The sequence below is a fragment of the Dasypus novemcinctus genome, chromosome 9 (assembly GCF_030445035.2).
Source record: "Dasypus novemcinctus isolate mDasNov1 chromosome 9, mDasNov1.1.hap2, whole genome shotgun sequence".
NCBI classification, from domain to species: Eukaryota; Metazoa; Chordata; class Mammalia; order Cingulata; family Dasypodidae; genus Dasypus; species Dasypus novemcinctus.
This window is the reverse complement of record NC_080681.1, coordinates 92409794-92434495: the sequence shown is the minus strand read 5'-3', so window position 1 is coordinate 92434495 and position 24702 is coordinate 92409794. Positions and strand designations below refer to the sequence as shown.

The window sequence follows — 24702 nt, the reverse complement described above, 5'->3', positions numbered from 1 at the left end:
GAATTACCCACTATATTTAAATAGTACCCTCCCTTTTTGAGAAGAAAGCAAATCTGTTTTCTGGTGTGCAAAGGTCTTGCATTATTCACAGTCTATTATTACACATACAAAACTGTGTCTCCTCCTCACCTCACCAGACACCCCAGCTCCACTCAGTAGTTGCCCCAATCTGCCAGTGGAGATGTTGACTTTTTCTTCCTTCCTGCTGCTAGTGGGCAGGCAGTCACTGGGTACAGGGGCCCATTCCTTCCGCTGCAATCCCATGCCCTGCATGTTTAATCCTTTTTCACCTCAATCCTAGATTCTGGCCAAAGTCTCCTATCTGGTCTCCCAGATTTAGCCTTTCTCCTCTAATCCAAGTTTCACACTGATGATAGATTTATCTTTCAGAAGCACAAGCCAGTATGGCCTTCTGCAGTTTCCCCTTCCCTAACACTGGATATAGGTCCAGCTCCTTTGGTGCATGAATTTGTGAAGCATACCAAACATTTGATCCTGGAGGTATACAAGCAGGGGCTAGATGAGCACTGAGTGGAGCACCGGTACAGGTGGGGGCCTACCCTCTGGATAAATGGGGGGAGAAGGTGTTAAGCTAAATGACTTTAAACATTTCCATGATTCTGGGAACCTGAATTTCATGATTCTGGGAACCTCTTGGTCTGTCATTCAGGTTCCATCATCTGACACCAAGACTCCTGCACAGTGATGCTGAACTGCACCCCACCCCCAAATGCTCTTTACAAATTCTGTCTTTATGCATATGATTATCCCACCTCTATAGGATGACTCCTGTCTGGTCATCTTTTTTCTTTTTTTTCCCTTTTTTTCATGTCAAAAGTAACAAAATAAAACAATACGGAAGCACTTAGAGTGAAGTCTCTCACCTATCCATTCTCCAGGTAGCCACTGGCAGCAGCACAGTGTATGTCTTTCAAACACACACACGATACAACACAACACACTCATTTTTGACACTTGAGCTTATACTGTGCCTTAGGGAGGAAAATATTTAATTCCTATATACACTGACATATATCTTCAGCTCTCTAGGATGTTAAAGTTAGTTAGTTCTTCTGCTTCAACTGCTGTTATTCCACCAGTAAGGAAGTGGAATACAGGGAGATCAGGTATCTTATTCAAAATCACAGATTAGCTGGGGGCATGGTTAAGACCAGAAATGAACTCCTAACCCAGTGCAAGTTATTATATTGTAAAGCACTCCCCTCCACCCCAAGAGAAAAATGTAATGTAATGTACACACAGCAAGTGGGGATAAATACGTGTTGAAAGAATAATCTGCAGGGGTAGTATAACACAGTGGTTAAGGGTTTGAACTCTGAACTCAGATGGCCTAGGTTACAATCTGGCTGTCATTTTACCTACTCGTGTGACCTGGGTCAAGTAAGTCAGCCTCAATTTCATTGTCTGAAATATGGGGATAATAATAGTACCTTCTTTCTAGGATTGTTGTTAGGACTAGATAACTTAATACCTGTAAAATAGGTCCATATATGCTAATAAGAATATACTATCACTACCAACATCATAGCACTAATATAACCCCAAAATACATAAACATCTTCCTTTTAAGTATTTAAGGTTGCAAATCAAAACTAAATCTTGTTAGCTCTGAACCTTGTCAAAAAAGAAATTAGTATGGAGGAAACAAATACTTTTGGCCCAAAAAGTATTTAAGTGACACAATAACTGAAACCATCACTACAAAGAGGAATGACCTCATAAAGACTTCACAAATCAAAAGCATTATAACACCTACTGCACTAAGGAATAATAACAATATTAAAAAGAAAAAATATCCTTAAGAGCCTCTAGCAGTAATTATCTAAGGAAAGTGGGCTACAAATCTATTTGAGAATTGTTTTTGCCATGATAATATTTCTAGATAATTACTGCTTCTATACTAAAAGAACTGGCATTGCAGAACCGGCATACTAATAGAAAGATTATTATAGAAACACTATTAAAATGAATCAGATATTATTAAAGATTCAACACTACAACAGCGCCTGATTACAAGAGATTTCAAGCTGTATTTCTTAATGGGCCGAGAAAAGTGCTAATTAAGCCCACTCTTAGAGGATGTCCCCAGGCAGGTCTTGTAAACCACAGGTAGCAAGAGGTCTAGGGACTGAGGATCTAGTAATGTCAACCAAGTTGCATAGAGGCCTATTGGGAAGAAAGGGAGAGAGTGGGGACAGCCACGGTTTTCTGCACAGGAGGTGTAACCTAAAAACCAGGCAAGTACCCAAACTTATTCAAAGCAATTTTGTTGTTGTTGTTTTTCCTCAAATGTTTCATCATTTCCTCCTTTGTTTAAGGGAGAAAAACCAAATAACCTGCCATAGATTGGCAAGCCTCGATAAACAGCACAAGCAAGGAGAGGCAGAGAAAATCTTGTCCTTATCCCCAAAACCTTCTCAGGCAACCAGAAGACATCGAACGGCTCACGCCGCAGCTCCTTGATTCAAGCATCTCTCACCACAAACAGAGCCTAAAGCTTTCAGCGGTTGTTCCAGAGGTGCTATACTAGAAGCATTAGCTTTGCGTTTCAGGATCTATTTTGCTTTCCCACCTTGTTAGTTAATTACTCAGGGGTGGCAAAGCACCTTACAAATATAAAGTGCCAGGGGAATGCTACGGAAATTCACCTACCGGGTCTAAATGTCGATGCTAAACTAAGAAAGGGTAGAAGAGCGAGAGCCTAAGCTGTCCCCCAAATTGCTGCAATCCAGGGCTCGCTACCGTGGAAGCTGAGAAACCCGTGAGCCCTGCAGCAGCCTCCGGCCCGCGCAGAGCTCTCGGTAGGACTTCTGGAAGGGAAACCTGGACCAGGGCCACTAGGCAAAGGGAAGCGCTGCTCGCGAGGCGCATCCTCGCGGCTCAACCTCCATCTCCCCGCATCGCTCGGATGTCAACAAACCCGCACCACAAAGTGAAACTTTCCTGGCCTCCGCTGTGGCGCTGGGTCGCTGCCCTCTGCCCAGGAGGGTGTCGCGGGGGCAGATGGAGGGGCCGGGGCTGCGGACGGAACCCCCGCCCCCAGTCCCAGTGATTGTGTAACCGGCCCGGGAGGCGGGGCACTCAGGCGCAGCCCCCACGCGGGGATGCGGAGGCGCTGCCCCGAGACCCCGGCGGCGGGCGCGGCGCGGCAGGGGTGGGGGTGGGGAGCGCTGTCGTCCCGCCCCCCGGGACCGCCCCCGGGCGGGAAGGGGAGCCGCGGCGCTGACACAGCCCGGAGGGGGCGCCCGCGCCGCGAGCCCATCCCGCGGCGGGGGCAGCGCGCGCTCGGCAGCCGCGGCTGGCCTTACCTGCGCGCCCGGCCGGCGCGGCGGGAGGCGGCTCGGGATGCCGGGGCGGCGGGCGGCGGGCGGCGGGCGGCAGGGCTGGCAGCCACCGCGGCCACAGCATGTGAGCAGCCGCGGCGCGGCGGCGGGAGCGGGACTGACAGCCCCAGGCCCCGCCCCCAGCCCGGGCCCCGCCCCCTCCCGGCCGCGCGGCTCGCCCGCCTCCTCCGCCCACCGCCGGGGTCAAGCTCGGTCCACCGGCCCGAAGGGCGGGGGCGCTCCCCGCCGATTGGCCTGGGAAGCGCTCGCCCCGCCCACCCCCCGCCCCCCGCCCCCGCCCCCCCTTTGGCCGGAAAGCGCGCGTGCGCGGTAGCTGCGGAGGGCAGCGGGTTACGCAGAGCCGGGCGCCCTGGGTCCCGGCCGCCGGTACCCAGGCATCCTTCTGTCCCGGACGGTCGAGGACTCTGGCCGACCTGAGGAACAAGGCGTCAAACTCAGAACGTCCCGGTGAATTGTCCTTATTCGCCTATGAAAGGATCTATGGAAGAAAACAAAACCCAAACGAGCCAGGCTCTAGCGAGAGCAAACCCAAAACTGTGAATATCAACAGAAAACGAGCCAGCCAGCTCCATCCCTGCTACGGTGCTCCGCCCGTGCCCCGGCTCCGACGGATGGGGGGGGGGTCCTTATTCACGCGCTGGATTCTCTCCTTGATCAGCGAGTTAGATGTTTGTGCGGAGAGGCTAGTAGTTGTGAAATAGATTAGAGGCGTTAGGGTCAGGCCAATCAGGGAAAGTGATGCTGAAGAAAATTGAACTTCTCCAGCGACCCCCTCCTCGCCCCAACACCCATGCCCTCTCTGTATCTTCCACTTCTCCCTCTGCACTGTGTCCATATAGGATCACGTCTCTCCCGTCGAAAAACAAATGCAGCGATTCCACTCTTAGATATATACCGAAGAGAATTGAAAACATACCTCCACCCGAGAACTTGTAGACCAGTGCTCATAGCAGCAGTGCTCTTTATAGCCAAACAATGGAAACCCGAATATCTATCCGTTGATAAAAGAAGAAATTGAGTGTATCCACATAATGGAATATTATTCAGCCATAAAAAGGAATGAATTTTTCTGGTATATGCTATAACGTGGGTGAACCCTAAAATTATGCTAAGGTGAAAGAAGTCCAATACAAAAGGTCGCATATTATGTGATTCTATTGGTATGAAATACCCAGAAAAGTTAAATAAATAGAGATAGAAAGTAGATTAGAGGTTGCGAGGAGCTGGGCGAAAAGGGTAATGCGGAGTGAGTGTTAATTGGTCCGGGGTTCCTTTTGGGGGTGATGAACATGTTCTGGAATTAGGTAATGGTGATGATTACACGCCTTTGTGAATATTCCAAAAACATTGAATTGTACCTTTTAAAAAGGCAAATTTTATATGTGAATTATATCTCAATTTAAAAAATACAAATAACCCAAAAAAATACAAACTCCCTTGATGCTGTATTCCTTCCAACTTTTCATCCAAGATTCTTTTTGGTGTGTTGCTTCACTGCACCTGGGCGTGGGGGCCTGTGCCTCACCACCCAGGTCTGGGACGCCTGGTTTTTTTTTCTTTTTTCTTTTTTAACCAGGAAGTCCCAGGGATGGAACGCGGGTCTTCCATATAGTAAACGGGAGCTCAACTGCTTGAGCCACAGCTGCTTCCCTCATCCAAGATGCTTTTTCTCTTTTTAACTTATTTTTATTGTCTTTTTAAAAAGATCTATAGATCACACAAAATGTTACATTGAAAAATAAAAGAGGTTCCCCAACCCCCCCTCCCCCACTCCTTCCTCATCAACAACCTCTTCATCAGTGTGGCACATTCATTGCATTTGATGACTACATTTTGGAGCACTGCTACACAGCATGGATTATAGTTTACATTGTAGTATACATTCTCTCCTAGTCCATTCAGTGGGTTATGGCAGGATATATAATGTCCTGCATCTGTCCCTGCAATATCATTCAGGACAACTTCAAGTCCCGAAAATACCCCCATATCACACCTCTTCTTCCCTCTCCTTGCCGTCAGCAACTCCTGTGTTCACTGTCTCCATAACAATGATATAATCTCTTTCATTGCTAGAGTCACAATAGATCTATAGTAGAATACCAGTAAGCCCACACTAATTCATATTTTATTCCTCCAACCTGCAGACCTTGGATGGTGATGTCCACTCCACCTCTAAATCGAGAGGGGGCTTAGATCCCACATGACTGATGGATGTGATTCTCCTGCTTGCAGCTGTAGACCCTCGTCGTTCCCTGGTGTGGTGGTTGCCCATCCTCACCTTCCTGGTAACTGACCTGGGTAAGTTCAATGAATCAGAGAGTAGGTGTTGCAAATCTGCTGAGGCTCAGAGCCCAGCTGGCACATGAATAATCCAGAGATTCGAGTCTCCTGAGCATATACCAATCCCAGCGCCAACCACAAGTTCAGTAAAAGTGACAGAAGAGGCATGCATAGAGAGGTATGTCTGACTCCAACTCCATCACACTCAGGAGCACAAATTCCAGAGTAGGGCCCACTGGCAAGGCACTGAACTCCAGAGCCATCTGCCATGACCATAGAAGCTGGGTGTCTCCATAACCCTCAGGAGCACCAAAACCTCGGGTTGTATATACTTTGGCTGTCTCTGGGATCCTGCTGAGATGTGCTACCCCTCAGATCAACTCCTGACTCATTTTGAAGTCTCTTAGCCTTATAAACTCATTTGTCTTTACTGTTTCTCCCTTTTATTCAAGGTCTTTTTCTAGTTTTCTGCTTCGCCAGCTGGTGACTGGTAATAATCCTTCAGCACCAGGGAGGCTCATCCCCAGGAATCATGTTCCACACTAATTTACATGCTGAGTTTGGCTTAGAGAGTGACCACATTTGTGCAACATGGAGGCTCTCAGAAGGTAACTCTTAGGCACCCTGCACCTCTGGGCCTAGTTGAAATTTCAAGCACACAGGCGCATAAGCATAGTCATCAGTATCAAGGACCCATCCTTGGACCATCCTTCTTCACTGGTCTTTGCCCTTGTACTTCAGTGATTGTTCCTTTTCTATTGGGGAATGCTACAGAGCTCCCCAGGATGGGAACTCAGCATTCCCTCAGTTGTCATGTGTAACTCTACCCACTGTGACAATACCCAGTGAATATCCAAACATATCTATATACCCTATATGCATGCCCTGGAGAACTCCCTCCCATCCATGTATCCTCCATCAATGACACCCCACACCAGTGCTCCTCCCCTGCCATAGTTGAACCCCACTGTGATACAAAGCTTCTTCAAAAATGAAGCCTAATATATTGCCAAATTCAATTGGTAGGAACATGAAATAGTAATGATAGGTTTAAAGATTAGAAATAGAATACATAATAATTTAGAAAAACTAAAATAAAGTAAAAAATAAATTGGGATATTAAAAAATGAAAAATATCATAAAGCTTTTCTTTTGATGTTTTCCCTTTCATCACTCTAATAGGTGTTGCCCTATGTGTACAGTGGCAAAGCAATCTCTTCCATTCCTTCCTCAATGTCTACATAATTTTTTTTCAGTTTTTTTATTGTGTATTCAAAAAAGTTTTAGATCAGAGAAAAGTCACATATACAATATAGGGGATTCTCATATACTCAACATAAAACACTTTTCTCCTTCCCCAGCAATGATCTTTTTACATGTGGATGTTATATTTGCTACAGCTGATGTACAGATATTGAAACATAGCTACTAACAATGACTCCTTTATGGTTTACATTATGGTTTATATTTTAGACTGTACACTTTTATAAAATTTTGGTTACATTATGGTTTACATTTTAGACTTTACACTTTTATAAATTTTTGGTGAAATTTAACATGGCCTGTATCCATCATTTTGCACTATCTCGTGCAACACTTCCATTGTCCCCCAGTAACCCCCTCTTCCATCCATTCTATTCCTCTCTCCCCCTCCCCTCGGGGCCCACTGTGACAACCAAGCTTCACTGTTTGAAGGACAAGATTCATAGATACTTGCAACAATGCTGAGGGCTTGACACACTAGTCTGTTCTCCCCCATTGGGAACCACCCATGCTCTCGAGAGACACCTCCCCTCTGAGAACATCAGGCCTCCCCAGGAAAGGGGTACAACTCCTTCCCACCCATTGTATGGGTCTCCACCCACTGATATAACACACTACGACAAGATGAGCACTCACACACTCCCTAGAAGCCTGCCCTAGGTGCACCCTGTGCCAGGTGCACCCTGTGCCCAATACCCCCTGTCAGACACCTTAAACCAGTAACCCTTCTTTTATGATATTTTCTGAAGAGTTTTCTCAACATTATAGTTTCAACCACATACCTGACAATCTCCTGTGTTCACCTGCTCCCCTAAAACACTCCCCCTAATTCCATGACCATGTGACCCATCCTCCCAAACCTAGCCCTCTCAAGCTTGCAAAGCCCCACCTGATAGTATCCCTATGTCCCCGTCTCATCCCTTCATTGCACAACTACTTACCTCCACTTTGTCATAGATTTTGCCCATGTAGGCATCAGCTTGCAACCTTCCTTTCCCTCCCCCCATCTTCCTTTAAGCCTATCATCCAGTCTCTAGCACTCTGAGACAGGTTGGTTTACTTATTTCGTATCAGAGAGGTCATGTAGTATTTGTCCTTCAATGCCTGGCTTGCTTCATTCAACATAAGGTCCTCAAGATTCATCCATGTTATCCCATGTATTTGTACTATATTCCTTCTTATAGCTGAGTAGTATTCCATTGTATGTATATACCACATTTTATTTATCCATTCTTCTGTTGATGGGCATTTGGGTTGATTCCAACTTTTGGCAATAGTGAACCATGCTGCTATGAACATTGGTGTCCATATATCTGTTTGTGTCCTTGTTTTCTGTTCTTCTGGGTATATACCCAGCAGTGGAATTGCTGGGTCATATGGCAAATCTATAGCTAGTTTTTTGAGAAACTGCCAAACTGTCCTCCAGAATGGATGTATCCTTCTGCATTCCCATAAGCAGTGGATGAGTGTTCCCATTCTTCCACATCCTCTCCAAAACTTGTAGTCTTCTGTTTTTTTGATAGCCGCCAGTCTCATGGGGGTAAGATGGTATCTCATTGTTGCTTTGATTTGCATTTCCCTAATAACTAGTGATTTTGAGCATTTTTTCATGTGATGTTTAGCCATTTGTATTTCTTCTTTGGAGAAGTGTCTGTTCAAATCTCTTGCCCCTTTTTTAAATGGGTTGTTTGTCTTTTTGTTTTGAGATATAGGAGTTCTTTATATATGCAGGATATTAGTCTCCTATCAGATATATGGGTACCAAATATTTTCTCCCATTGGGTAGGCTGTTTTATCACTTTCTTGACAAACTCCTTTGAGGTGCAAAAGGCTTCTATCTCTTTACTTGTGAATGGTTTGTTGGGATCATCAGTTTCTTCTTTTGTCAATGTAGTTGCTTATGTGTTTCTAGGAATTTGTCCATTTCCTCTAAATTGTCCTTCTTGTTGGCAAATAGTTTTTCAAAGTATCCTCTTATGATAGTCTTATTTCTGTGGGGTCAGTGGTGATACCCCTTTCTCATTTCTTATTTTGTGTATTTGCATCTTCTCTCTTTTTTTCTTTGTTAGTCTAGCTAAAGGTTTTGTCAATTTTATTGATCTTCTCAAAGAACCAGCTCTTTGTTTTGTTTATTTTTTCTAGTGCTTTCTCCTTTTCTATTTCATTTACTTTTGCTCTGGTTTTCTTTCTTTCTTTCTTTCTTTCTTTCTTTCTTTCTTTCTTTCTTTCTTTCTTTCTTTCTTTCTTTCTTTCCTTCTTTCTTCTTCCTTTGGTCTTAGTTTGTTGTTTTTTACTAATTCCTCCAAGTGTGCTGTTGTGTCTTCAATTTTGGCTCTTTCTTCTTTTTTGATGTATGAATTTATGTCTATGAATTTCCCTCTCAGTACGGTTTTTGCTGCATCCCATAAGTTTTGATATGTTGTGTTGTCATTTTCATTGGTTTCAAGGTAGTTACTGATTTCTTTTGAGATTTCCTCCTTGACTGTTTATCTAAGAGTATGTTAATTAACTTCCATATCTTTGTGCCTAATCTGGTTCTCTGGCCCTTGCAGATTTCCAGGCTCATTCCACTGTGGTCAAAGAAATTACTTTTTCAATCTTTCTGAATTCATTGAGACTGTCTCTGTCTATTTTGGAGAGTGATCCATGTACACTTAAGAAGAGCACATGTATTGGGTGCAATGTTTTGTATATGTCTATTAGGTCCAGATCCTCTAATATATTGTTCATAGTCTTGGTTTCTTTATTGATTCTCTGTTGAGATGTTCTGTCTAATGGTAATAATGGTGTGTTAAAGTCCCCTACTATAATTATAGAGGCATCTATTCCTCCACTTCGTTTTTCCAGTGTTTGCCTCAAATATTTTGAGATGCCCTGGTTAGGTGCATAAATGTTTGATTGTTCTTTCTTCTTGAAAGATTACCTCTTTCACTAGTATGTAGTGTCCATCTTTGTTTCCCACAATACTTTTGCATTTATAGTCTGTTTTGTCCAATGTTAGTATAGCTTCTCATGCCCTTTTTTTTTGGTTATTATTTGCTCGTAAGATTGTTTTCCATCCATTCACTTTCAACCTCTTGAACCCCTGGGTCTAAGGTGGGTTTCTTGTAGACAATATATAGATGGGTGATATTTCCTTATCCATTCTGCCAATCTGTGTCTCTTGACAGGTGAGTTTAATCCATTAACATTCAGTGTTATTACTCTCAAGGATTTACTTACATTAGCCATATTTTTGGGGGGTTTGTGTATGTCATATATTGTTTTTATTTCACTTTTTTTGTTTTTAGTTGCTTTTACACCCTCCTCTAACTCTGTCTCTCCTGTTGTTGTTGTTGTTTTCTTCCTGTAGAACTCTCTTTACTATTCTTAAAGGGCAGGTTTCTTATTGGCATACTTTCTTAGTTTCTGTTTATCTGTGAATATTTTGAACTCTGTCATTTTTGAAAGCCAGCTTTGCTGGGTAGAGAATTCTTAGCTGGAAATTTTTTCTTTTAGTACCTTGACTATGTCATACCACTGCCTTCTTGCCTCCATGGTTTCAGATGAGAAATCAGCACTTAATCTTATGGAGCTTCCCTTGTATGCAATGGTTCTCTTTTATCTTGCTGCCTTCAGTATTTTCTCTTTGTCTTGAACATTGGATAATTTAACAAGTGTATGTCTTGGGGTAAGCCTGTTGGGATTTATACTGGTCAGGGTGCATTGTGCTTCCTGGACATGTACATCCATCTCTCTCCATAAGTTTGGGCATTTTTCAGCTATTATTTCCTCCAACACCCCTTCTTTTTTTTTTTTTTTTTTTTTTAATTTTAAGTTTTTTTTTTTATTGACTTTGTAATAATATTACATTAAAAATATATATGTGAGGTCCCATTCAACCCCACCCCCCCACCCCCCCTCTCCCCCCCAACAACACTCGTTCCCATCATCATGACACATCCATTGGATTTGGTAAGTACATCTTTGGGCACCTCTGCACCTCATAGACAATGGTCCACATCATGGCCCATACTCTCCTCCATTCCATCCAGTGGGCCCTGTGAGGATCCACCATGTCCGGTGATCACCCCCGAGGCGCCATCCAGGGCAGCTCCACGTCCCAAATACACCCCCACCTCTCATCTCTTCCTGCCCTTCCCCATACCCATCGTCCACCATGTCCACTTTTCCCAATCCAATGCCACCTCTTCTATGTGGACATTGGATTGGTTGTGTCCATTGCACCTCTATGTCAAGAGGAGGCTCAGATTCCACATGGATGCTGGCTGCCATCCTCCCATTTTCAGTTGTAATCACTCTAGGCTCCATGGTGTGGTGATTGTCCTTCTTCAACTCCATCTTAGCTGAGTGTGGTAAGTCCAATAAATCAGATTGTAGGTGCTGGAGTCTGTTGAGGCTCAGGACCTGGCTATCACATTATCAGTCCAGAGATTCAAATCCCCTAACTATATCTTAAACCTCAACGTTAACTGCACCTCCAGCAGATTAGTATGAAAGTCTTATGAAGGGAGATCCTATCTGAGTCCAGATTCATCACACATAAACAGCATTTCCAGAGAGGGGCCATCTGCCCTGGTAGTAAACCCCATCGGCCATGACCATAACTCTCATGGGTCTCTTTAGCCTTCATAGGAACCAATATCTGGGGGTTGTATCTGCTTTATCTGTCTCTCTGACTCTGCTCAGTTGTGCATGAGGGCAATCCTTCTGCCAGCCTCCAGACTCTTTTTTAGAAACTCGTAGCCATATAAACTCATTTCTCCTTTCCATTTCCCCCTTACTTTAGGTCAAACAGCATTTTAAAGTCATGTTGTTTTATGTAGACATGGATATTCTGTTGATCCGCATTGAACCTTCCATATAAGGTCCTTTTCCAGTTGCATCATCAGTTGGTATTTGATAGTGGTCCCTCGTTGCCAGGGAGGCTCATCCCCGGGTGTCATGTCCCACGCTGGAGGGAAGGCATTGCATTTACATGCTGAGTTTGGCTTCGAGACTGGCCACATTTGAGTAACATGAAGGCTGACAGGAGGAAATTCCCAGGCACAATGTTGCTCTAGGCCTTGTTCTTATTTTAGGTTTATAAGCTCACAAGCATAGTCATTAGCATCAGGGGCTCACTGTTGAACCCTCACTCCCTTCCGGTCCCCGCCGCTGTACCTGGGAGACTATCGCTGCTCCCCTAGGGACCACGACAGAGCACCACTGGCCAGGAACCCAGTACCCCCCCTGCTGGGTTTTTAATTGTTGCCACTATGAGTATATCCAGTCATTACCATGCACCCTGGACATATGTTCTGTACAGCTCCCTGTCAGCCATATATCACCTGTCATTGGTATCCCATACCAGTATCCCTCCATTGCCATTGTTGAAACACTCTGTGATCCAGAACTCCCTGAAATTTGAAGCCCAATATAATGTCATGGTCCCTTACTAGGGAATGGCATATAGCGATGGGTTTAAAGGATAGATAAAGAACTTGGATAAAGTTAGATAAAGAACTTAGATAAAGAATGTTGACTTGAAAAAATTCCACATCCTATCCTTTTTTCCCCCCCCCCCCCTAATTATTCAGCATTTCTTCGTAGGAGTCCTAGACCACAGCAATACATATATATAATATACAGCACTCCCATACATCCACCACAACACCTTTTTCCTTCCACAGCGATACTCTTACACCCTATTCACATCATATTTACTTAAGGTGATGTACAGAGTCTGAGATATTAGCTTTCTAACATGGTAGTATCTGTGCTTACATTATGGTGCATACTTTAGGATACACAGTTCTTTACATTTTTAGTTCTCCTATGTTTTACATTATGGTTTACATTATCAGTCTGTCGTCTCCTATATGTTATGGTGTAATATTACATGTTTTATATCCATCCTTGTGTACTCTCCAGAAACTCCTCCCTTGCCCCCCATTTACTTTGGTTCCACACATTTAACGTCCATTTTCCCTTCCACCTTGGTGCCCACAGTGACAGTCAACCTCCGTTTCCTGAGGAGCCACTTCCAGAGATAGATGGAATAGTGTTTAGGGCCTAACTTGCTCATCTGCCCCAATGCCCTGGGAGCCACCCTTTCTCTCGAGGGATAGAGTTCCCTCTATTTGGTGGCATTAGTCCTCCCCAGGATGTGGGTCCACCCCCACTCTCACAACTTGGGATTCTACCCCATGGTGTCACCCACTCTGGCAGAATGAGCATTTAGACATTCCCCAGGAGCCCGTCCTGCATCAGACCCTCCCCTCCGAGCATTCTAAACAGGTAACCCTCTTTATTATATTTTGATATTATTTTCTCGGCATTTTACTCTCCACCACCTCCTAACCCTCTCCTGTGTTCGTATGCTACCCCTCCCTCCCCCCACTTTTGGGCAACATTACCCAACCGTCCCTCCCCAGCCACCCTCAAACCCGTAAAGCCCCAGCCAAAGGCAACCCCTTGCCCCCATTTTATCTCTTCTTTGTGTTCATACTTACCACCATCTCGTCTTAAGTTCCACCCCTGCAGACATCGGCTCATATCCTTCCTCCACCCTCCGATTTCCTGTAAGCCTATCGTTCAGTCTCTTGCTATCTAGGGCAGCTTGTTTATTTCATATCATTGAGGTCATGTAGTATTTGTCCTTCAATGTCTGGGTTGCTTCACTCAACATAAGGTTCTCAAGATTCATCCATGTTATCACATGTGTTTGTAGTGTGTTTGTTCTTACAGCCGAGTAGTATTCCATTGTGTGTATATACCACATTTTATTGATCCACTCATCTGTTGATGGGCATTTGGGTTGATTCCAACTTTTGGCAATAGTGAACAATGCTGCTATGAACATTGGTGTACATATATCGGTTTGTGTCCATGTTTTCAGTTCTGCTGGGTATATACCCAGCAGTGGTATTGCTGGGTCATATGGCAAATCTATGGCTAGTTTTTTGAGAAACCGCCATACTGTCCTCCAGAATGGTTGGATCCTTCTGCATTCCCACCAGCAGTGGATGAGTGTTCCCCTTCCTTCACATCCTCTCCAGCACTTGTATTCTTCTGTTTTTTTCATAGCTGCCAATCTTATGGGTGTAAGATGGTATCTCATTGTAGTTTTGATTTGCATTTCCCTGATAGCTAGAGATTTTGAACATTTTTTCATGTGCTTTCTTGCCATTTGTATTTCTTCTTCGGAGAAGTGTCTGTTTAAGTCTTTTTCCCATTTTTTAAATGGGTTGTTTATCTTTTTATTTTCAAGATATAGGAGTTCTTTATATATGCAAGTTATAAGTTTCTTATCAGATATATGATTGCCAAATATTTTCTCCCACTGTGTGGGCTCCCTTTTTACTTTCTTGACAAACTCCTTTGAGGTGCAGAAGGCTTTAATTTTGAGGAAGTCCCATTTATCTATTAGTTCTTTTGCTGCTTGTGCTTTTGGTGAAATATTCATAAATCCATTTCCTATTACAAGGTCCTGTAGATGTTTCCCTACACTGCTTTCTAAGGTTTTTATGGTCTTGGCTCTTATATTTAGGTCTTTGATCCATCTTGAGTTGATCTTTGTATAAGGTGTGAGATGGTAATCCTCTTTCATTTTTCTACATATGGCTATCCAGTTCTCCAGACACCATTTGTTGAATAGGCCACTGTCTCCCAATTGAGAGGGTTTGGTGGCTTTATCAAATATTATGTGGCTATATATGTGAGGTTCTATATCAGAGCTTTCAATTCGATTCCATTGGTCTATGTGTCTTTCCTTATGCCAATACCATGCTGTTTTCACCACCGTAGCTTTATAGTATGTTTTGAAGTCAGGTAGTGTGATTCCTCCAATTTCGTTTTTCTTTTTCAGTATGTCTTTGGCTATTCGGGGTCTCTTTCCTTTCCAAATAAATTTCATAGTTAGTTTTTCTAGTTCCTTAAAGAAGGCTGCGTTGATTTTTATTGGGATTGCATTGAATGTCCAACACCCTTTCTGTCCCCTTTCCCTTCTCTTCTCCTTCAGGGATGCCTATAATGTGTATGTTTGTGCATTGTTTGTTGTTATTCAAATCCCTAAGTCCCTGCTGGATTTTTTTCTATCTTTTTATCTATCAATTCTACTATTTGTTTGATTTCAGATGTACTGTCTTCCACATCACTAATTCTTTCCTCTGCCTCTTTAAATCTGCTGTTATTTGCTGAGAGTGTTTTGGTTTTTTTTTTTTTTTTGATTGTGCCATTCATTACCATCATATCCATTATCTTTATGTGTATGTTACAATTTCTTCAGTATGCTCTCCAAGTGTTTTCTTAATATCCTTAATTTCTTCCTTCACTTCATTAAGTTAGTCCATGATATTTGTTTGGAGAGCTTTGATTTGTTGTTTGATGTTATGTTCCTCTTCCTGGTTTTTAGCTTGTTCATTGGATTGGGCCATGTCTTCCTGATTATTGATATGGTTTGTAATTTTTTTGCCACTGCCTGGTCATCATTTTATCTTGATGGGTTTGTTCAGTTGATTAGCTTCTCCATCTAGTCTTGGGTTTTATTTAGGTGCTCTTAGTGTCTATGTTAAGTCTTCTCTTTGAGACTTTGTTCTTCTTGTTCTATTTCCTTGTTTTTGTCTAAGTTTTCCCTTGAAAGAAAAAGATTAGGGCCAAGGAAAGTAAAAGAGGTAAGAAAAGAAAAAGTATAAAAGTATTGATAGTAAATGTTAGCAGAAGAACCATATAAGACCTAGGAGAATGAATAGTAAACTCATGTAAGCTGTGTAGAGCTATAGGAGTAAAAAAGTGGAGTTCCTACAAGGAGATGGGAAACTGACTTTGGAGAAGAATATAGTATGAATTAAAAGGCCAGTGTGATCAGGAGAGAGGGAAAGAGGAAAAAAAGGACAATAACATAAAGAGTTAATAAAAGATAGAAAACATAATAGAGGTGTTAGAAATAAAAATCCAGAGAAATTGGGGGCTAAACAAAGAGAGGTGAAATGTAAGAACTACAACAGTAGATGGAAGATAGAAAGATGTAAAGGAAAGGAAATAGTGTTGGTAGCCAAATCAGTACACACAGAAAAGAGGAAATTGAGGATGAGGAAGCACAGCAAACAAGAAACACTACCGGCAGCACCTAATAGGAAAAAAAAGAAAAAAGAATGGGTGGTGGGGGGATAAAGAGCAAGGAAAGACAAGAAAACAAACAAACAAAGAAAACCCTGGACAAGCCCTCAAGCAGAGTCCTCTTTGCAATTGAATAAACTGATTAGGAATCTGTCCTTCCCCCTTTCTCCCTTCCTCACTTCCCTCTCTCCCAGGGCAGCAGGAAGCCCCTGTGAGAGCTCCCCTCTGAGATTCAAATGGGACCCTGGTGAACCAACTCACCACAGAAAATAATGTCTCTCTTTCTCTATGAGGGAGAGTACCCACACCTTGCTGATAACCCTAAATATGCTATTGGAAGCCTACCAAGCACTTCCTACTGTGCTCCTCCCTTAGATGTGTTGCATAGGACTAGTCAATTTTCTGAGTCTACCTTCTCCCAGACCAATTTTCCTTATGCCAGGGTGTTTGGGTAAATCCAGCTGCCTCAGCAGATTTGCTTTTCACCTCTTCCTAGTTTCTCCTCAAGCCAGCTGGTATACTCCTCAAAGCTCAAAAAGGGGGAACCAGACAAATGAATCCACATTCCTCAGACCCCTCTGCACCTCTCACCAGAACTCTCCCACTCTTGGAGTTTGTCTGAGACCAGCAGGCTCGGGGTTCAGGGAGTGCTGGGTTGGGGGAACATGGGTTCGGGGAATGCGGGCTTGGGAAAAGTGGGGCTCAGGAAACGCAGGGCTTGGGGAACAGGGTGTTCGGGGACTACTGCCATGTGACTGGCGGGGCCCGGGAAATGCTGTGGCTACCTGCCATAAGGGAAGGGTTTAGCCTTCCCACAGCTTCAGGCATAAGCACCAGAAACCCACAGTTTTACCTTGAGCAATCACTCTTAGTTGCACTCTCTCCAAATCAATGTCCAGAAGCCTCCCACTTTGTGGGTTCCCAAAACAGCTCACTCAGGCAGGATTTTGTCCCCACTCAGCCATTTTTTTGTAGGAGAGATAATGAGGGTGCACTTACTCTGATGTCATCTTGTCCTGCCTCCTCCCAAGAGTCTTACAAGGGTGGCACACACTACTTATCCCCACTTCTTCATCTCCCTTTTACACATTAGCTCCTCGAATGTGGCTTCTGCCCCACCAGTGCTCAAATCTATTCTCTCCTGAAACTCTATCTTGCCACTTTCTATGACCCTGAATATTCCTGGTTCTCCTCCTCTTTTCCATCCTTTGTCTTTGTGACCTTCTCTTCCTTGGCAAGCTTATTTTCAGTGTTGATGTTTCCTGTGGCTCCTTCCAGAATCCTTCCTAGATTATATGGTCCATGCCCATGAGTTCAGCTATTGTGCTTTAAATCCTAAAATCCACCTGAATGTCCCACAGGTTTCTCAAACTTGGTGTCTAACTCCCCTCCTCCTCTATTACTACATGCTGGGACCTGGGAGTCATATTTAGTTCTGCCCACTTTCTTCTTCTAGAATCCACCACCTATTTTTATCTCCTAAATATTCTTCAATCCCATAGTCTCTTTTCTAGCCATACTATTATAGTCCTAGTCTACACCCCCATCATCTTTTACCTTTTGTCCCCATTCAAATATAGCTTCCAAATACCTTTTGGAGGGATGCCCATTGCTTTACCTGAAATACCTGGCATTCCTGTTTCTTATGGTAGCGAGGCTCAGATTTTGTTTTAGGAAGCTATGTCTTGATGAGACTGCCTATCGGTATGATAACTTTACCTGGCCAAGAGGGTGGGCATACTGCCAAGATGGGCAATAAGATGTCCTTCATCTGAATCTGATTCTTTTTTTAATCTTTTTTTTAATGTTACATTTAAAAAATATGAGGTCCCCATACAGCCCCCACCTCCTTCTAACCCCACTCCTCCCACATCAACCACCTCTTTCATCATCGTGGCGCATTCATTGCATTTGGTGAATACATTTTGGAGCACTGCTGCACCACATGGATTATGCTTTACATTGTAGTTTACACTCTCCCCCAGTACACCCAGTGGGCCATGGCAGGACCTGCAATGTCCAGCAACTGTCCCTGTAGTACCACCCAGGACAGCTCCAAGTCCTGAAAATGCCCCCACATCATATCTCTTCTTCCCTCTCCCTACCCTCAGCAGCTGCCATGGCCACTTTCTCCATATTAATGCTACATTTTCTTCCATTACTAATCATAATAGTTCCAGAATAGAATATCAGTAAGTCCACTCTAATCCATACTCTATTCTTCCATCCTGTGGACCCTGGGATGGTTATGTCCTCTCCACCTCTATATCAAGAGGGAGCTTAGATTCCACATGGATGATGGATGCAATTCTCCTGCTTGCAGTTGTAGGCACTCTTGGCTCCCTGGTGTGGTGGTTGACCTTCTTCACCTCCCTGTTAGCTGGCTGGAGTAAGTTCATTAAACCAGAGGGTAGGAGTTACAGGTCTGTTGAGGCTCAAGACCTGGCTATCACCTGGACAGTCCAGAGATTCAGGTCCCCTGTGCATATACCAAACCCCAGCGCCAACCAAAGTTCCAGTAAAAGTAACAGGAGAGGCTTGTGAACAAAGATCACATCTGAATTCAATTTTGTCACACTCAGGAACACAAACTCCAAAGTAGGGTCAACTGACATGGCACTGAACTCCATCTGCCATGACCATAGAACCTGTCGATCTCTGTAGCCCTCAGGAGAACCCATACCTGGGCTTGTAGCTACTATGGCTGTCTCTGGGACCCTGCTGAGCCATGTGTAAGAGTGACCCCTCTGATGACCTCCCGACTCTTTTTTGGAGACTCATAACCATATAAACTCATTTGTCCTTTCCATGAATTTGACTCTTAATCCGAGCAGCATAAAGACTAGAGGTGGCTGGCTCTGGGTCTTCCCAGTGGAGAATACCATCTGTCAACTCCTGCTATTTCTGTCCTGAGCTCCTTTCAGAGCCTGGGTTCTTCAGCTTTTCCTTCAGTTTTCTGAATGACTCCTTATGTCTTCAACACATTTCTTTTTTGTAAGCTAACCAGAGTTACCTGCAACTATGGAATCTAACTGATACAGGGACATGTCTAAGGCACAAGGCATGTGTTTCCCTTACTGAAAACCCTTTAAAGGCATCCCAGCATCCACTTTGGACTCCAAGCTCTGTAACAGGGCTCAAGACCCTTCATGGCATGGCTCCTGCCTACCTCTCCAGCATCTTCTCTCCTCATTCCCTTCCTTGCCCTTACAAATCTGACTGACTTGGGGTTTCATATAAACTTGTGGTGAGGTTTCATGCCTCAGTGCTCTTGAGTCCCCTTTACATAGAATACAGCTCCCTGCTTTCACATAGCCAACTTCAATCATCCTTTAAGAGTCCCCTTTCTTCAGGAAGCTTTCCCTCACTCCTCCCTGGTCCCAACATTCTGCCTTCCTCTGTGTTCTGAAGGCAGTCTATTCTTTCTCTGATTATTGCACTTACTGTCATGCTATTCTTATTTATCTGATTAAATAACTGCATCTCCCACTGGACTGGGCCTCCCCAGTGCTCAGCACAGCATCTGGCACAAGGCACGTGCTCAGAACCCATCCTTTCATCTCTTTTCCTCTGTAATCCAGGATAAGAGAGGGATCTCAATAAGGGACTTTAACAAGCATTTTTCCCAGAAAGATAAAAAGTGAAGACCCACACTTGAGTCATTTGACATAGGATCCCAAAAACTTTATTTCAATTCTGCAAAACATTCTAGAAGATTGCTAATCCCTCTGTAAGACTGAAGGACACTTATTTAAATGATATATTTCTCATTGTCTAAAATCTCCTGTTTCTCCTAAAAGCCTTCACTGCTTAATGAGATGCAAAATTAAGTAACTCAGACAATTGTCTTCATTATTGTGACTAAATGGCAAGATGTCTATTTGTACATACTGTTAATCATAACTGAAGAATATACAAAATATAACAAGAAAATTCATAGTTTCATTTGGATGTCTGTTGCAAAACATGTACTCACTTAAATAGAATTATGCAACCATCCATATGCAAATTCTGAGTGAGGAGCACTAGATTCCAGTCCCAGTTCGCCATGGCCAGCTCCTTGACCTTGGGTAAGTCACTGTCCTTGGACACTTGATATTTGCCTCCCCAGTGCCCATTCCTCTCTTCTCCCACTACCGGAATGCCAAAATTTCTTTGGGAAACCACTTTTTCTCCATTCTAACTTATGTAGCCTTGTCCAGTTGTTGAGCCTGATTGACTTAAAGCAATTATTCTGTCCCATGTCCCTAGCCACAGTAATTAAAGGGCAGACATGAAACCTAGTCAGGGCAGTGAGATTTGAGAAGACACTTGGAAGGGCCTCTGACAAAGGAAAGCTTCCTCTCCCAGCTATATATTTCTTATCAGCGATGTAAGGTCTGGAAGTAATGTAGCCATAGGCAGCCATATATAAGAGGAATACTGAGCAAAGCAGAATGGGAACATGAAAAGGAATGGGAGCCTTGGGTACACTATTGAGCAGCCAGGGCAAGCCACGTTTGAAGCTGATATACCTCTACACTCTTCAGTTTTAGGAACCAGTAAGTTCCCTTTGTTGTTAGAGTTTAGTTTTCTGTCTATAGTATAAATTGTCCTAATGATAACATAATCTCTCTGGGCCTCTATTTCCTCATAAATAAAATAAAGGTAGTATGGATAATCTCTAAGGGTTCTGCCAATTCTCATGTCCTGAGAGTCTCTGAAGGGTAAGTATACTAATAAAAATTAAGTGCATCATAAATGTGATTTAAAATAAATACTTTTTTAAAAATATTAAGTGCATCATCATTTGCCCATAAGCACAAATGAAAGTCAGACTGTCTAGTTTAACCCAACAAAAGAAGCTGCTAAGATGAGAAATGCAAACTGAATTCGTTAATTTTTGGCTTGTACCAGGCACTACACTGATCTACTTTCTCCTTACTTTAGCCACTTGTTCCTATATTGGGAACACAGATTAGGGAGGGGGAGAATCTCTGAAAGAAGCATGTAATGCAGCCCTACTTCAGAAGCCTGGATTCAATGGCAGGTCCCTTTTTGCTTATGGTGCCCCATGGTTTTGGACCCCTTGCTCAGATTCTGACTCTTTCACCCAGACTCTTTGACCTGAATCCGACCTGAGCACTCCCCTCTACCTTCTCTCTCTCCCCAGATCTGACCCCTGAGTCTTATATTTAATTTGCCAGTAATCCCTCATGTCTGCATTCACAGCACTGATCACCTTCAATCAATTGGAAGTGGTAATATATTAGCAAGGCAATTCCAGAGCACAGATTCGTTTATCTGCAGCGACAGAGCCTAGAGGAAGGAGACCAGGGATGGATGGTTATTTAGGTGGGAAAGTCACTTAATGAAAGAGATTAAGCACCTCAGAAGCCTGAAGGGTTGAGCAAATTGCTTGATACACTACACTAGCAATTACGTATGAAAGATTTCACATACCTGGCTTCCTGGATATGCAACCCTTTTAAAATAATGCATTTGGACATTCAGTTATAATCAACATCTTAATTTGAAAAAGCATCACCTGCCTCCCTGTCAGGTATTGCTTTGGGACACAGGGAGCATATCTGGAGGCACTGGGAATATCAGGAAGAGGTGATATGGAAAGAGTCTGGGCAAAAAATGTTCTGATCCCTAGCCTTATTGGTTGGTTGCTTTTCTGGGACTAGTTGGAATCTAAGAGCATGCTTCTGGTTAAGTTTGCTCTTTGTTCTGTCTTTACAAGATCCATGGGAAAAAGACAGATCTTCAACATAGTTTTGATTGATTCATTTAACATCTTATGACCAGATAGTCTTTGCCAGGAACTGTGCTGGGTGTACAGAGATAATTCAGACAATTTCCTAGTCTTCAGGAACTCAGGAATTGGGGGAAGGAAATGGATGCTCTAACAGTCAGGACCCATCAGGAAACAGAGCTCATCCCCTACAGCTGAAATGGAGAGACATCAATGAAAAATGAATGCACCCATGTAGCAATTTGATATTATTTATGAATTCCAAAACAAGATAATGGATTATGTTTGTAAACTGGTCTGTTCCTCTGGGCATATTAGATTGTGTTAGATTCAGAGGTTTCACTTTTACTTGATTAAATTATGATCGGGGCTTTGCCTTGGCTACCTCACTAGGAGAAAATGACAGGTCAGAGGAGAGAGTTTGAGTTTTTGATGCTGGAGCCCCAGGAATTAAATACACAGGAGAGGAACAGAGAGGAATAGGGATGGCTCCATAGATGCAGCAGAGGCCCCAGGAAGAGAGAGAGCCTGATTATCTACAGCTGACCCATGGAGCAAGTGGAGCTGCTGAGCCCAGTAAGAAATGAGCCCCTGGGAGAGAGAGAAGCCTTATACCAGCCTATCACTGAGACCAGAAGATGCTGGGCCCATGGAACCTGAAGAAGAAGGCTGAACTCTCACAAAGAGCAGCAGTCATCTTGCTTCAACATGCGGCAACAGACTTTGGTGAGGGAAGTAATTTACTCTTTATGGACTTGTGATTGTAAGTTTCTACCCCAAATAAATACCAGATTTCTGGTACTTTGCATCAGCACCCCTTTGGCTGGCTTAATACAGCCCACTACAGAGGTGTGAGTAAGAATGGTGAGGCACCCAAAAACCAGCAATAGCAGGAAACTCTTACTACCCCTAAAGATGAAAAGACAAGCAGAGGAACAGGAGAGCTGGAACCAGGGAAGAGAGCCTGTAGTCAGAGAGGGATTCAGATCCTGCCCAGAGAATTGGCTTCCTAAGCAGGGACAGTGGGGAAAAAGTACCTTGCCCTTTTTTGCCTCCTGCTCTCCAGTCCCCTGCAGGTGTTGAATCCAACAGAAAACCTACCAGCAAGGGAGAACAGATGATGCAGTTACAAGGATCAGTCTCCCAGGAGAAAGAATAAGGCAGAGGAGGGCTTCCTTTGCTATCCAGCTTCCATTTTTGCCCTTCATTTAAAGGAGGACCATCTCACTCAAACACAGGAAGGCACACATCTCACAGGCCCCTGTGTTAATACTGGGTAATGTCATTTCCAGAGTGTTCCAACCTGGAACTTAAATTTTGAGGTTAGCTGCTACCAGTATTCTTTATATATAAAGTAACAGAGAAAGGGGAGGGAACAAAAGAATCAACTAACAGAAAATAAGCATGACTGCTACAGTCTCCCTTGTGGATCATAAGGACAAAACTGATAATCATGGCTTCCCTCTTTCTTTACTCATTGTATATTCCCCTAACCTTCTACCAGCACCTCAGTTAGTAGGGAAACCCACACCTTCATCCTCAAATAACTGAGCCCTTACTAGTCTTCTCTACATTGGGTTTGTCAGTCCTCCTGAATTTTATTATTAGACATGAAAGTTCTAAGAGATGTCTTTGCAAATCCTCTAGGATCCAAACATAGTCTCCCTGGCTCCATTGTGTGGCAACAACCCAAGGAGCAGGGATCCCCTTCTCTGCCTATTGGTTCAATGGCATGAGTCCCACAGTGGCTGAGAACATGTTCAGCATCCAGTTCATCATATCCATGGCTGTGCTGCTGGTGGAAGCAGTCCTTTCTTAGGAATTAACAAGATCGTGAAGATGGAAAGTAAAGATGCTATTAGGTAGATGCAACAGTTAGAAGGGCCACTCCTAACTCTACCCTTTGGTTCCTAGCCCACGTATTCTTGTTGTAAAAGAGACACCACCAGATACTGGTGGTGGCTTAGAGCATATACTGCATCCTGTAGATGAGTTCAAACCTTGCATGATATTGAATCCCAGCTGGCCTGCTGAACCTTCACTATAGAAACCTTAGAAGCCTTGTGTTGGCAATGACGGCAATGCTGTCAATCTTTATCCATGAACGACAATATAGAACAGAGCTGTCCACCAGTCTGAAACACTCATGTGTGGAATTGTCATGTGTGAGAGAAAGGCATTTCTATGATTCTTTAACCACTCTATTTGGGGGTGTCTTTGTTACATTTCTTCTTAACATTGCCCTAACTAAGATAACAATCTTAGCTCCCAGCACAGCCCTAACTTGTGATCCTTCTGATTAGGTGCTGGAAGTCTAGGTTTAGGTAGAAGGTGTAGAGAGGAGAGTCCCTGGCACCACCTCTGGACTCAAGCACACCTATTTGCTTCACATTTCCCACCAGGCACCCCTGTGCCTTGGAAACCACCCTGTACCTTAATTTCAGGCACTGCCCTTGCTCAGATGTTCTTCCTCTGTTGTGGAGGGAGGATGTGGAGAAGAGGGAATACTCAGAGGCCAGTAAGACTGCTTACACCTGTTTTGAAATTGCTCCCTGGCCCATCCAGGTCCAAGCCTGCCTTGATAAAACTCACCATCCCCATCCAGCACTGGCATGGCACTGCTGTTTCTTGACCTTGAGAATACAGTGGGGAATGATCTGCCCAAACAAATATGAAAGTGAGAAAAAAAATTAAAGTCAACTAAAAACTTTCCCCTAGCCTCTCCCCTGGCTCCTACCCAGACCTCTTCTACTCCGTGTTATTAATCATACAGTGAAACCTGAATACTTTCTGTCACCCCAGGGGATTCATATCATCTTTCTGATGGTTTTTCAGATCCATCAATTTCCCTCTCCCTTCTGTGGCATAATCAGTGCTGAGATGATATTACAGAAGGAGAAAGATCAGGTGACTGGGGAGGAGGAGTAACATTGAAGCAGTTGGTTTCATTCTAAT

General features: G+C 43.6%; 1 protein-coding gene across 1 annotated transcript in view; it reads right to left on the bottom strand.

Moving 5' to 3' along the window:
- HIVEP3 (HIVEP zinc finger 3) overlaps positions 1 to 3022 on the bottom strand; it is a 521951-nt gene extending 518929 nt beyond the window's left edge. The window contains exon 1 of the mRNA XM_058303790.1: positions 2674 to 3022. The gene's annotated coding sequence lies outside the window, so the exon portion shown is untranslated. The remainder of the gene's footprint in view (positions 1 to 2673) is intronic.
- Positions 3023 to 24702: the final 21680 nt, after the last annotated feature.